This window comes from Capsicum annuum, chromosome 12 (assembly GCF_002878395.1).
Source record: "Capsicum annuum cultivar UCD-10X-F1 chromosome 12, UCD10Xv1.1, whole genome shotgun sequence".
In the NCBI taxonomy this organism is placed as follows: domain Eukaryota; kingdom Viridiplantae; phylum Streptophyta; class Magnoliopsida; order Solanales; family Solanaceae; genus Capsicum; species Capsicum annuum.
Genome location: NC_061122.1, coordinates 120,194,622 through 120,208,393, shown reverse-complemented (window position 1 = coordinate 120,208,393; position 13,772 = coordinate 120,194,622). Strand labels below are relative to the sequence as shown.

The 13,772-nt window shown below is 30.7% G+C and overlaps 1 non-coding gene across 1 annotated transcript; it reads right to left on the bottom strand.

The window, feature by feature from the left end:
- Positions 1 to 13,089: 13,089 nt before the first annotated feature.
- On the bottom strand, positions 13,090 to 13,195 carry LOC124889928. The gene has a single exon (XR_007048840.1). It is a non-coding gene; the product is annotated as a small nucleolar RNA R71 (small nucleolar RNA).
- Between the last annotated feature and the right edge of the window lie 577 nt (positions 13,196 to 13,772).

Here is a 13,772-nt window from a genome sequence, read left to right as displayed (position 1 = left end):
CCTGAAGAACAGGATGAAGGAAAAATAATTTCAAGACCCGCCTGAAAAATAAGGTGAACATTATCAATTGTAAGTTCAGGAGTTCACCTGAAGAATGGGGTGGAGATTGTCAAGTTCAAGTCAGAGAAAGGTTTGAAGAATAAATCAATTATCAAGTTCCTCTCTAATGACAAAAGCCAACGAGAAGGAACATTTTGTGTTTCAAGTTCAACTCAGAATAATGACTATCTCACCATTTGAGAAGTCATGAAGATTCAAGTCAAAATTATAGAAAAGTAGCATAGATAGGATCTTTTACTTGTATCTTCATTTTATTTTTGTTATTCATTTTAATATAAAAGCAAAAAGTTAGAAACCGAAAACTCGACAGAACCTCACTCAGTCTTTAACTCGTTCTCTCATCATTTTACTTTTGAACTACACGTGACCTGATTCCCTTATAACTAGGGAAATGTAGGCGGTCCAAAATCAGGACTCGATCATATCTTTTATTTTATCTTATCCTCACTTTTCAAATAATAGGAGGATCAAAAATCACCTCTTGTCTACTTTTTTGTATGAAAACTCTTCGAAATTTCACACAAAGAGGGACAAAATGTAGACACGTAATTTTTTGACCCTCCCTGAGTTTAATATATATATTTTTTGATATTAAATACTTATATTTTAATAAATAAATAATAAAGTTATATTTTGGGATATCTTATTTTTATTTTTGTTTTTAAAATAATACAAAAAAATTAAAAAAATGTATTTCTCTTTTAATTTTAATAAATAAGTTAGTAGTTTTACTGTTATCTTAATTTTGAGCTATTCATAAATTTTATTATATTTTTAAAAATAAATTAATATTCTTTTATTATTATTATTATTATTATTATTATTATTATTATTATTTATTATATGTATTTAAAAATATATATAAAAAAAGAGATAAATATTATCCTAATAAAACTAGCCCAACCTCCCACCCCTATCTGATTCCCTAACTGTTCCCCAAAAATAATCTATTATTTAAGAATTTTCCACCCACAAATAATATAGAGATATTTTTTTTACCTATACGATATCAAACAAGATATATTTTTTACCTACACGATATCAAACAAAAATCAGAGAAAAAGAGACATACATTCTATTCTCACAACGTACATTATCAGACACTATATCAAAAACAAAAAGATCAAATAACAAAGAGAAAAGGTGAGAAAACAAGTGTAACAAAGAGAAAAATCAGACAACACATTAAGTAAACAGAGAGAAAAAAAGAAAGTTGAAGTGGAAATTTCTATCAAAGTTTTCGACGACGATGCTTGGACTTCACTTTAATACATTAACAGGTTCTATTTTAAGTTTGTACCATTTATATTGTAAATTCACTGTAAAAAAGTATGAAATTGAATGTTAAAATGATCTTGAACATTGTTTAGCATTCAAGTTACAGAATGTGTATATATTTGTATGCAGATGTGTTGAATACTTAAATATTGTATATTATTATTGTCTACTTAAAAAATGAATTCGCTATTTACACCATATACACAAATTCACATATATCCATCAGACATAAAAATACACTATATACATTTAAACTATATTTTACAATACATATCAACACACACGCATAGAGTGTAAAAATTAGTGAATGAAATAGGATAAAAGAGAATAAGAAAGATCAAATGAAGAATAATGTAGAAGATAAATGAAAGGGTGATCGAAATCACCGAAGTACACACGTTTCTTATAAAATTTTCACTGGTAAACCATTAAAAAATGACCCTGTCTATTTTCTGGCGACTACTCATCAGAAACTCGCCGGAAACCGTTGGAAAATCACCAAAAAATACAGATATGGTGCTGGCAGCGTCACTTCCGCAATTCCCATCGCTGGAAATCCCAAAAAGCCGGCCAAAACTCTCTCCCGTCGCAGGCGCCATCCCTTCTCCCCTTTCCGACGACCAAATGGCCGGATCCGTCCTTTTCTACCACTGACATCATTATTCCGGCCGCCGGAAAATCTCAAAAAACACCGACCAAAACCAACCCCCGTGCACGCTGTCTCATCTCGTCGGCGAGACCACCAACCCGCCGGCAAAGCCCACACCGCTGTCGTTCCTCCTCTCCCTTCCCGTCGACGATCTGCCGAAAACTTCCCAAAAAACGGCGGAAAATCACCCACCAATGGTGAAACCGTCGCCGGAACCAACGCTACCGCCCTCTAGTTTTGTCCAGCGAACCCCATCCGGCATCCACCGTCTCTCTCCCTCTTTTCCGACGGTTGTAGATGCAAGCAAAAATTAAATTGGAACTTCATTAGGTTTCAAATTAATTAAGTAAAAATGGAACAAAAGAATCTTTGGTAAATATCTTTGTTAATTAATGTGGGAATCGTTTTTGTATTTTTAAAGAATCAGATATGAAAATCTTAATAAAATTAGCATAATATATATAATTTTTTTTATTTTTTTTATTTTATTATTTTTATTTATTATCACTAAAAAAGTTTAGCAACTATTTATTTAATTAATTAATTACTTTAATTGAATATGGCTTTAATTTATCGTTAAGATTAAATAACATTTTGAATAGATAAATTGATACGAGTTTATAAAAGATAAATTAATGTTTCAGCGTTAGATAAATTTTAGACACGTTTTGAAATGTTTGTCTCAATTAAGAATGCGGTGCACGTATCTTTTCGAGATATTTTAAAATTCAAGGATACAATAATGCACCTTGATAAATATTTTTTAAAAAAAAATAACTTTTCATCAATTTATTTAGTATAAGATAATAGATAAGTTTTTGGAATAATAAAAATGAGTGAATTTAGGCCTTAACATAATTTATCAAAATAGTTTTAGTTAAGTATAATTCAATAAAGAGACCGTGCTAGAACCATGGGACTCGAGGGCAGTGGAGGATCTACATAGGGTCCAGGAGGTTCATCCGAACCCCCTTTGTCGGAAAATTATATTATTTTTACATGGTAAAATTATTTTTTATGTATAAATAGTAAAGGTTGAACCCCCTTCGATTAGTCCGTATATGTATTACTGAACCCCCTCACTGAAAATCCTGCATCCGTCCCTACTCGAGGGGTGCCTCACACTTTTCCTTCGGTCAACAGAATTCCTTACCCGATCTTCTATTCTCGCAAACCAAAATAAGAGTCATTTCCTATTGACTAGGGATTCAAAAAGGTGACTTGAAATACCATAACTCAATTTCAAGTGGCGACTCTGTAATAAAAATAATCTTTATTCAATACCGTTACTTTAATTGAAAAAACCATCAACTTTGACCCTTCGGGCGAACAAGGAGTGTGGCATCCCAATAAAAATAAATAAATAATAATAATAATAATAACTAAATTTTTTTTATATTTAGAAAATATAATAAAAGTTTATAAATATTCTAAAATAAATATAATTAAAAGAATAATAAAATTGCTAGCCTGTTTATTAAAATTACAAGGAAAATATATTAAAAAAAATTGAATTTTCGTATTATTTTAAAAAATAAAAAGTAAATAATAAAAATAATAATAATAAATAAAAATATATAAAAAATGTAACTTTATTTATTATTATTTTTTATTTATTTTCAACCAAAACTTATTAAAAATAAAATAAAATTTAAGATAAATATTAGATAAAAATAAAAATATTTGATGTCGGAAAATATATTAAACTCGGGGAGGGTCAAAATCACGTGTCTACAACTCTTTAATTCACTAATATAATTACTCTCTTTTGTATAGTGAATATAGTTGTAAACTTAAAATATTTTCTTTGTCTCAACTCTCTCTTTCACTACTACACACTATAATCATTTTCACACTTATCATATTTCCTTGTACATGCAATAACATGCAAGACCGCCTCTATTTATAGGTGAGTTATTCATCCTTGTATTGAATAGGGAGAATAAAGAGAGGTGATAAAGAGGAAAGATCAATAGTCTTTAGGTTACAAGAGTTATAAAAAACTAATGGCACTAATAGTCAGGAGAGTTACAACAAAATAACGAGAGAAGTTATAAATTACTAAAGACCACATTCTACCATCATTAACAATTAGAGCAACGTGGCTAGATAAATAGTCTTGTTGTTACATATGTTACATGCAACTAATGACCAGGGAGTTACAATAATTAATGATTAACAAGATATAATGTAGTAAATTCTGAACAAATAAAGTGTTAGAAGTTACAAGAATTATCAAAATATAATGACACCACTTTCTTCACTTTATATCCACAAATTATCATGCAAATTAAGATTTTAATATTAAAATACATAACAACACCAACATAAAGTAATTTGGACTGAAATCAAATTCTGTAGAAATGAAAAAGGGAAAGTGAAAAATAAATTTATATTTGATATATCTTAGTTTTCTACTTATTAATAAGTCACAGTTTGAGCAGCTTTAAGTCCTCCTCTTTGCCAATCATTAGCTACTTGTTCCGTAATTTTACTATATCACTCTTAATTAATTATTATATGTTATTTATGTATTAAAAAATTAATAATATTTAATAAAAAAAGTAAAATAAATATTTATGACATGTCTGTTTCAGCTTCTTCAATCGTAATTTTACTATATCATCTCTACTTAATTATTATAAGTCATTTAAGTATTAAAAAATTATTATAAAGTCATATAAGTATTAAGAAATTAATAATATTTAATGCTAAATTAACTTAGCGCCTTATATGAGACTCACTTAAATATTTTCCACGAGTATTTTTTATAGTAATTTTGTTATATCACTTCTAATTAGTTATTGTCGTCCTTCTTGGCGACCATTTCGCTGCTTATTTTGTTATTTTATTATATCACCCCTAATTAATTATTATATGTCATTTATTTATTAAAAATTAATAATATTAAATAAAAATAGTTAAATAACCATAATCTTACTATATTGCCCCTAATTATTTATTATAAGTTATCTAAGTATTAAAAAATTAATATTAAAAAATTATTATAAAGTCATATAAGTATCAAAAAATTTATAATATTTAATGCTAAATTAATTTGGCGACTTATATGAGACCCACTTAATTTTTTTCACAAGTATATTTTTATAGTAATTATGTTATATCACTTCCAAATAGTTATTACATATAAGTCATCTAAGACACGTCTATTTCGCTGCTTCAATCATGATTTTATGATATCACCCCTAATTAATTATTATAGTCATCTAAGTATTGTGCCACTTAAATTGGAATAGAAGAAAAAGTGTTATAAATCATAATAATTAAAAAAATTAAATTATTTAAAAAGTATAATTGACTATCAATGCCACAAAATTTTGAACAAGAAGTGTGATATATATTATTTTAAAATTACTTTAAAATATTATAAATTACAATAATAACTTAAAATATCTAAAAGAAATAATTTAATATTTTATATATTTCAAGAAAATACGTAAAAAATAATATAAATCACAATAATTAGCAATTTAAAATATTTAAATGTCAATCTGTCTGTTTTGGCATAACTTCATTGGTCATTTTCCTTGCCTTCATTTTTTTCATCCATTTTAATTTGCTTGTGTTATTTTTTTTAAATATGTTATATATTTTTAAAAAATATGAAAAAAATCCTACAAATAAAAATAATTAACAACTTAAAAAATTTTGAAAGATATAAAATATTTAACTGACTCTCGAAATTATATCAGTGTCATTTATATTGAAATAGAAGAAAAATTATTACAAATTACAGTAATTAAAAACTTAAATTATTTAAAAATTTTAATTGCCTATTAATGCCACAAAAGTTTGTACAGAAAGAGTAACATATATTATTTGAAAATTACATAAAAAAAAATTATAAAATACAGTATTTAACAGCTTAAAATATCTAAAAAAAATTAATTTATTATATATTCAAAGAAATACGTAAAATTACTATAGCTCACAATATTTAACAACTTAAAATTTTTAAAAGATATAAATATTTCGTTAAATCTCGAAATTATATCAGTGCCACTTAAATTGAAATAGTTAAAAATATAATTGACTATTAATGATGCAAAAGTTTGGACAAGGAGAGTAACATATATTATTAAAAATTACATAAAAAGTATTATAAATTACAATAGCTAACAACTTAAAATATCTAAACAAAATTTAATCTATTATACTTAAAAAAAAAAAGACGTAAAAAAAACTATAAATCACAATAATTAACAACTTAAATTTTTTTATGGATAAAAAATATTTGATTGACTATCGAAATTATTTGATATGACATATTTGGTTGATTGACGAAATTAATTGTGGCACTTTGATGAAAACTTCGGACGAGGCAACATCTTATATTTTTCCCCTTTTACAACAACAATATCATTACAAATCTACCTAATTATCTTCATTGTTTTCAGCTTTCTCACTATTGGGCCTGTGCTCAGCACAAGCATATCCCACTAATCATAAACTAAAGAGGAGTTAATTTATATTTGATATATCTAAGGTTCATAAACTAAAGGGGAGTTTGTGTTATTTAAAGATACTCTGGGTAATTAAGCAAACAAATTATGGAAAAATAGAGGAGACAAACAGTCAATATTGTTTGCTATAAATTTTATGGTGAAAGAAATAAATTACAATCACAAATAAAATATGAAAAAATAAGAATTTTTATTGATAAATGGTATGGATACAATTCAGTTCCTCCCTTGATTCTTATCTATTGATTTTCTCTGTAATTCGAGGGCCGTTAGTATCATATTTCTCGATAGTAGGATGATCTCTTTATGAATATCCCATAATTTTATAGGATATTAAAGATTTTGGAGATTTGGATCTCTTTATGAATATCCCATGAATTTGTGGGATATATAAGATGCCTCTTTAAGGAAATATTTGCCCCTTTATATAGGAAGAATTTAGGGTTTAGAGAAGTGGCCTCCCGAACTCTAACAGAAATTAGATTCTTATAGAGTCCACAAAATTCAATGTCTATAAATGCCCCCTACTTCAAGGTTTGTCGGAGTGTAGACTTGATGAAACTCAAAGGCGAGTCTTGAAGTACCCATAGAGCTTTCATGTTCACGATGTTGCGGCTAGAGATTTGCATATCTGATTTACGAGAGAAGAGATGAAGAGCACATTTGGTCCCACTGGGCGTGCCAGTTTGTTTAGAATAAATTTCACAGTGACAAAAATAAATTACAATCACAAATAAAATGTGAAGAAACAAGAATTTTTATTGATAAACGATATAGGTAAAGTTTTGTTCTTCCCTTGGTTCTTCTCTCTTAATTTTCTACGTAATTCGAGGGCCGTTAGTAGCATATTTCTTGAACGTAGGAAGATTGAAATTTGATATGAATTTTTTCCATAATTTGAGGGTCGTTAGTGGTGTGTTTCTCGAATATAGGGATATTTGGATTTGATCTCTATGAAGGGGGAGGGGGGTCTTCTTGATGTTTTTGATTATCAAGAAGAAGGGGTTTTGATCCCTTTATGATATTTGATGAGTTTATGAAATTATCGAGAGATGGTTGATCTCTTTATGAATATCCCGTAAATTTATCGGATATTGGAGATGCCTTTTTAAGAAAATATTTGCCTCTTTATACAGGCGTATTTTAGGGTTTAGAGTAGAGTAGTCTTCCCAACTCTAACAGAAATTAGATTTTTGTAGAGTCCACAAAATTTCAATGTCTACATACATGTTGGAACCTTGCTGCCATAATAAATTTAAGATGGATTAGATTAAGGGTGTGTTTGGTACAGAGGAAAAAGTTTTCGAATTTCCTCATTTTTAGTTAAAAAGTTCTTTTGGAAAGTATTTTCTCTAGGAGAATAATTTTTTTTTAAATGAAGAAAATGTCTTTCTTAATTAGAGTAGAAAAAATGAGTTTCATAAGTGAAAAAATAAGTTTCATAAGTGACTTTCTAAGTTCATTATCTCCTCCTCGATCATATAGCGTTGCCAGCCCCTTGACCATCCCACCCCGCCACCCATGAGGCCCCATTCTCCCACCCCTTCCTCTCCATTTGTGTTTTGTTATATTACACATGAATGCTTTTGAGATAAAATTTCTTGCTTACTTACCAAACTTTCGAAAATAAGTAAGAAACTCACTTATTTTTTTAAGAAAATATTTTCTAGCGAAAAATATTTTTCATGAGAAATATGTTCCCTCGTACCAAAGTCCAAACACGCCCTAAGACAAGTTGCATTTGAGGATAAACTATTGATACCAAGTTTTTTTTTTAGTTTCCCATTCGGTGTTCGGAGCCCGCATTGGAGCCCCGACTAATCTGGATCGCGCATTGTAGGGCCCATTAAGGTGACAATGCTCCCAATAGAGTTTTCTCCATACCCAGGATCGAACCATCGACCTCTGGTTAAGGGTGGAACAGCCTCATCCACTGTACTACAACCCATGTTGGTGTTGATACCAAGTTTAGTAAAGAATGATTAAATTGGACCAAAAATCACTTGATTTTCAGAAGAAAAAAAGAAGTGGAAGACATTGAAGTTGATTTCACGTTGCGTCAAGTCCACTTTTAATTTCTTTTTTTCATCAAATTGCATTCACTTTTGTCTCCTAATCGGTGTCAAGCTTTGGTCGATGACTTTATCATCTAACAAGTGGGATTACTCTAGGAATTATATTGAAATGTTAATGTTTCTAAATGTTTGACAAATTATTTTTGAATTTAACATCTACATTAATAGTATAATTACATTATCTATTCACCTAAAAGATAGCAATATGTAATTATCTAATATCACTAAAAGTAATTACCTTAAAACTAAAATAAGCAACCTACTATAACATGCTAAATTATACAAATAATATACTCGTAAGCATATACAAATTAAATTCATTTATTTTCTACATTTTCTCTTATTCTTTTGTTATAGTGGCGAAAGCTGTTAAACCATTATTATTTTTATATGTATGTTGGAACACCTCATAACCACGTTGCATAAACTGTCTTTCAAGTGGTTTCTTTACTATTTCACTGGATACGTAAATGATTTTGTAATATTAGGTATGTGGGTAAGTCATAACCAACTTCAGTACAATTTTATGAGTACTATTTTAGAATACGTACATTGCACGTGTATTTAATATATTTAATAAAATGAAAAAATTGACATAAATTTATAAATAAATTAAATTATATCGAAAGATCAACTGCAAATCACATAACAACTAAATAGAAGTAATTTTATTTATCAAGATTGTGAGTATAACTTAGTAATATTCTATTGATTTTTTTTTTCTAAATTTTTTTCGTGATTCGAGAACATAGGATGATTTGACCTCTCTGTTATGTATTTGATTACCAAGAATTAATGTCATGCATCACTTTGATAGATCCATTTTATCTAGAGGAAGATCACCTCATTATACTGTATTCACTATAGATAAGAAACGGTGGAGGTCCCAAATATTTTTTTGATATCCGAGTCATCTTGTTGCATACCTTGACCAATTTCATGGGTTGTCTGTAGCTCAATTCGTTCGACCTGCTAGAATTTGAATGTGAGACCTTATAAATCTCAACTCACTTCATTACTATTAGGCTATATCCTTGGTGTGGAGGTTGATGGGTGATGAATTTACCACTCATTTACATCCAAAATTTGTGCACACTACTATGATTTGAAGGTATGAATGAGACAACTTTGTTAGTTGAATACACTAATTTTCACATTTTGTAGGTATATAGGTGATGAAAAGAAAAGATGTGGAATTGAGCTTAAAAGGGATCAAAAAGGGAATAGAAGTGCAAAAGCTGGAAGACCCTAAGCAGGAACTGGTCTTAGTTACTGTGATCGCGGCCAGTCAAGTTTGGTTAAATGCCCACAATTTCGATAATCCTATGGCGGCCGCGGTAGCAACGGTAATCGTGGCTTAGTGGGTTTATGCCCAGGGGCAATTTTGTAATTTTACGTAGCCGACCCCAAATCCCTTATAAGGCAAAAATCCTTTCCCATTTGATATGCTAGACTTTGAAAATTTGAATTGGAAGATGTTGTAACCCTACTAATTTGCGGAAACTCTTGCGTTTGAATTTCCATTTTTGAATTTAGTGAAATTGAAGTTAAATTGAAGAATCTTCCTACTTTCAATATCCAAGGATGCATTGAATGACCCTTTTGGAATAATTCTTCTTCCTAATTTCCTGAGTAGCTAAATAATTTATCTTGAAATTATGTTGAAATAGGGTGAAAATATATTTGGGTTGTGATTTATTAGTGTGGATTCTTGATCATTGATTGTGGGTTTCACTAATGCTTACTTGAATTACTTGGGATTTGTGGGTGAAAATCCTAAATTTTCAAAATGAATTTATAGGTGAAAACTCCAAATTCTCAAAAGCTCACATCATCCTTGAAAGAGGGATGTGAGTGAACTTTTAGATCCTTAATCATCCTTGAAAGAGGGATATGGGTGACAAAGCAATAGTGAACAATAGTAGATGTAGTTTGTTCTCTTTTCACTGTCTTAGAAATAAGGGTGAGTTGAGAATTAGCTAGGTCTTAGGCATCTTCCTAGAAATAGAGATGCCTAATTGAGGTATTAGGTGGATTTAATTACCACATCTATGATGTATTCGAAAGGGTCCATAGATGATAATCTTGAGGTTTTGTTGACAAACTAGCCTTAATATTTCCTAACCTAGCCTACCTATGTAGTTGATGACTAGAATTTGCACTTTAATTATTATGAACTCGTGCATTATTTTCCCCTAAGAGGACATAGTTCCAAGGTTTGTCTCATATTGAAATCTCAATCACAATTGTTGCCTTTAGTTTGTTATTGAATAGACTTTGTTAAAATCACTTTCCAAATCAACCCCCTATTTTAATTCATGTATTTTATTTTGTTTACACTACGGGCATACACTTAGACGTTATTAACACCTATAGAGTTCATAGACTAGACTCACTCCTCAAGGATTCGACCCCAATGTGAGTTGAGCTTTATTGACAACGATCGTCCTATATCAAAAATATGGTATAGGTGAGCGTGATCAAAATGGCGCCATTGTCGGAGAGTGAGACTTAGTTTTTACTTTTACAGTGGTGATTATAGCTTTGGGTATACCCGTGGTGGTTTTGATTTACTATGTTTGTTGTTTTTATTTCTTTATAGGTGAATTTAATTGTGTCCATGACACTATGAGCGACCATACAAGTAATTTTGAAACTTTTGATGGTCCCCTTGATGATGAGGAGCAACTCCACGATGTTGGATGTGCAAGTGTGATATTTGGTGTATTTATGCACTTTAGTGTTGCTATCTTAGCTTATTTAGCCTTATTTTGAGGACTTCTTGAGCGCTTTATGTGTTCATAATGATATAAATAAGCATCTAAGTGTTCAAGTGTGTAATTACAGTATTTAAATGTGTTTTCAAGCAAGTTTGGATTTAAATGGATCATTTAGAGTTCAACCGAGAAAACAACTTAAACTAGCTTGAGCTAGGTGTTGTTCTAGTCTATCGTGTTGGATTATATTATGTTTAATGAGTTCCAAATGGTTTTATTGCGTAGTTATATGTGGATAAACTTTTTTATAATGTTCAAAGGTCTATTGAATCAAGCCAAGAGTCAAAACAATAAGTTAAAGTTCAATATGAGCAAGCCTAGTCTTAGCTCGTATTTCTAGTTCATCGTTGTGAATGTTGTGTTGTTTTGAGCTCTAATTTGTGGTGTTTAATGTTATATGATGCTTGTAGAGTTGATTATAATGATATATTAAAGATATACAAGCTGGAAATCAAGTTGAAACAACACCAAAAGGCTTGGAATGGATCAACAAGAGCGCAGGACAAGATTTAACGTAAAATGAACACCTAGAATGTCACCATCTCGTGGAGGACCCTTGTAATGGCCAACGGGAACGTGATATACATGAAAATATTCAAAAATTAGCCAAAATAGTTAACCAACATGCAATAGGTGCGACGCTCTGCTCTTTCCATGCGAAATCCACCACGACGCATTGCAAATCCCACCGACGGCAAAATGCCTTCTACTATAAATAGGACTTATCACGTCTTGCAAATCATCTTTGGACATCTTGGACAATTTTTGAGGATGCTGCAACTTTTTTTTTAGTTTTTTCATTCTTTAATTAGATTCTTTATGTTTTTGATCATTCATACAATTAATTGGATAATGATTATGTCCATGAGTAGCTAGAAACTCCTTTTCCTGAGTTAAAACCCAGAACATGAAGACTATTGTTTGGAACTGATTTCGTTTAATTTGCTTATCATATTTGGTTGCTTGTTTATCCTTGTTTTAATTATTTTAAGGATTGATCACCCTTAGAATACATATATTGTCAACCTTGTGATCTAGGGAGAGGGAATATGGAGATAGAATATTGGGGATGAACAAAGTAGGGTACTTATTCTTTTATGAAATAAGGAATTTGAATTAGATTCTAGGACAGGAATGTACCTAGAAGCCTTGTTTGGTTCACATGTAGGATAATAACTTTATGCATCTAATTGGATTATTACATCCCCACTCAACGATGAAGTTGTAATGTTCAAGTTAGGTAGACAATTAAAGGTCGGGAGACCATGATCATGCGATAAACCCTACAAATTATTAACCAAGATAAGTAATCCAACAAATGAAGTTCAATAACGTCGTATGATTAGTCGTAAGCCTTAACCTTGTGTCTCTAACCATTGATTGTCCAAAGTCATTACTTTTCTGCATTAGTTACTTTACTTTTAGTTTACAACTCTATAACTCTCTTGGTTATGTTATCTCAATAGTTGATTTAGAATTGGATATTTGTCAAGCGTTATGTTGTATATGCTTCAAATGAAGGGTCTCTTCGGGGGGCAAGCTCATGAAGACCCCAATTTATACTTGAAGAACTTTTTAGAAGTTTGTGCCCCCTTCAACATTGCCCATATCTCTCAAGATTCTATTTGGTTGCGCCTCTTCCCATTTTCTCTAATGGGTAAGGCGGTATTATGGCTTCGATCTCTTCCGATCGGGTAACTTACTTCATGGGATGAACTTATCGTGGCATTCTTAGACCAATACTTCCCCACCATCCAAGATGATACAATTGCATGATGAAATCACAAACTTTCATCAATTGAATGGAAAGCCTCTATACGAGGTATAGGAGAAATTTAATGGGAAGCTTATGCAATGTCCCAACCATGAAGTCTCGGAGAAGATACTTCTCCAAATATTCTATCGGGGTTTGGATCAACTAAAGAAAATTGTAGTGGAAATGTAGTCGGGGGTTCACTTATGAAGTTGTCTTATAATGTGGCTATAAACTTGCTTGATGAAATCACAAATAAAAATCGAGGATGGCATACCCGAGACACCGAGGTTGCTAAAAGGTCTCCTACTACCTCTTATGTTGATAAAGAGCAAAGGAAAAGAGATGAAGAGAGGGAGGAGAACATGACAAAATAATGACATAATTGGAGTTGTTAACAAAGTATGTGATGGGTGCACCCATGAAAATGGTGAATGTGGTGGAATCTAAGGGCTATGATGAAGAAGAGGATAAGAGGCTTGATGAAAAGATTCGGTATTTAGCTAACTATCTGATGGGTTCCCGCCCAGCCTATCAAAGGTAAGGTGGGAACCAAGGTTGGACGAATCATGAAAGAGAGCGGGATAGGCATAATCATAATAAAGATCACGATTGGAGAGACAAGAAAAGAAAATAAGATTGATATATGCCTCCTCATGACCGAGCAAATGGTAAAGAAACCAACTCTGTTGATCC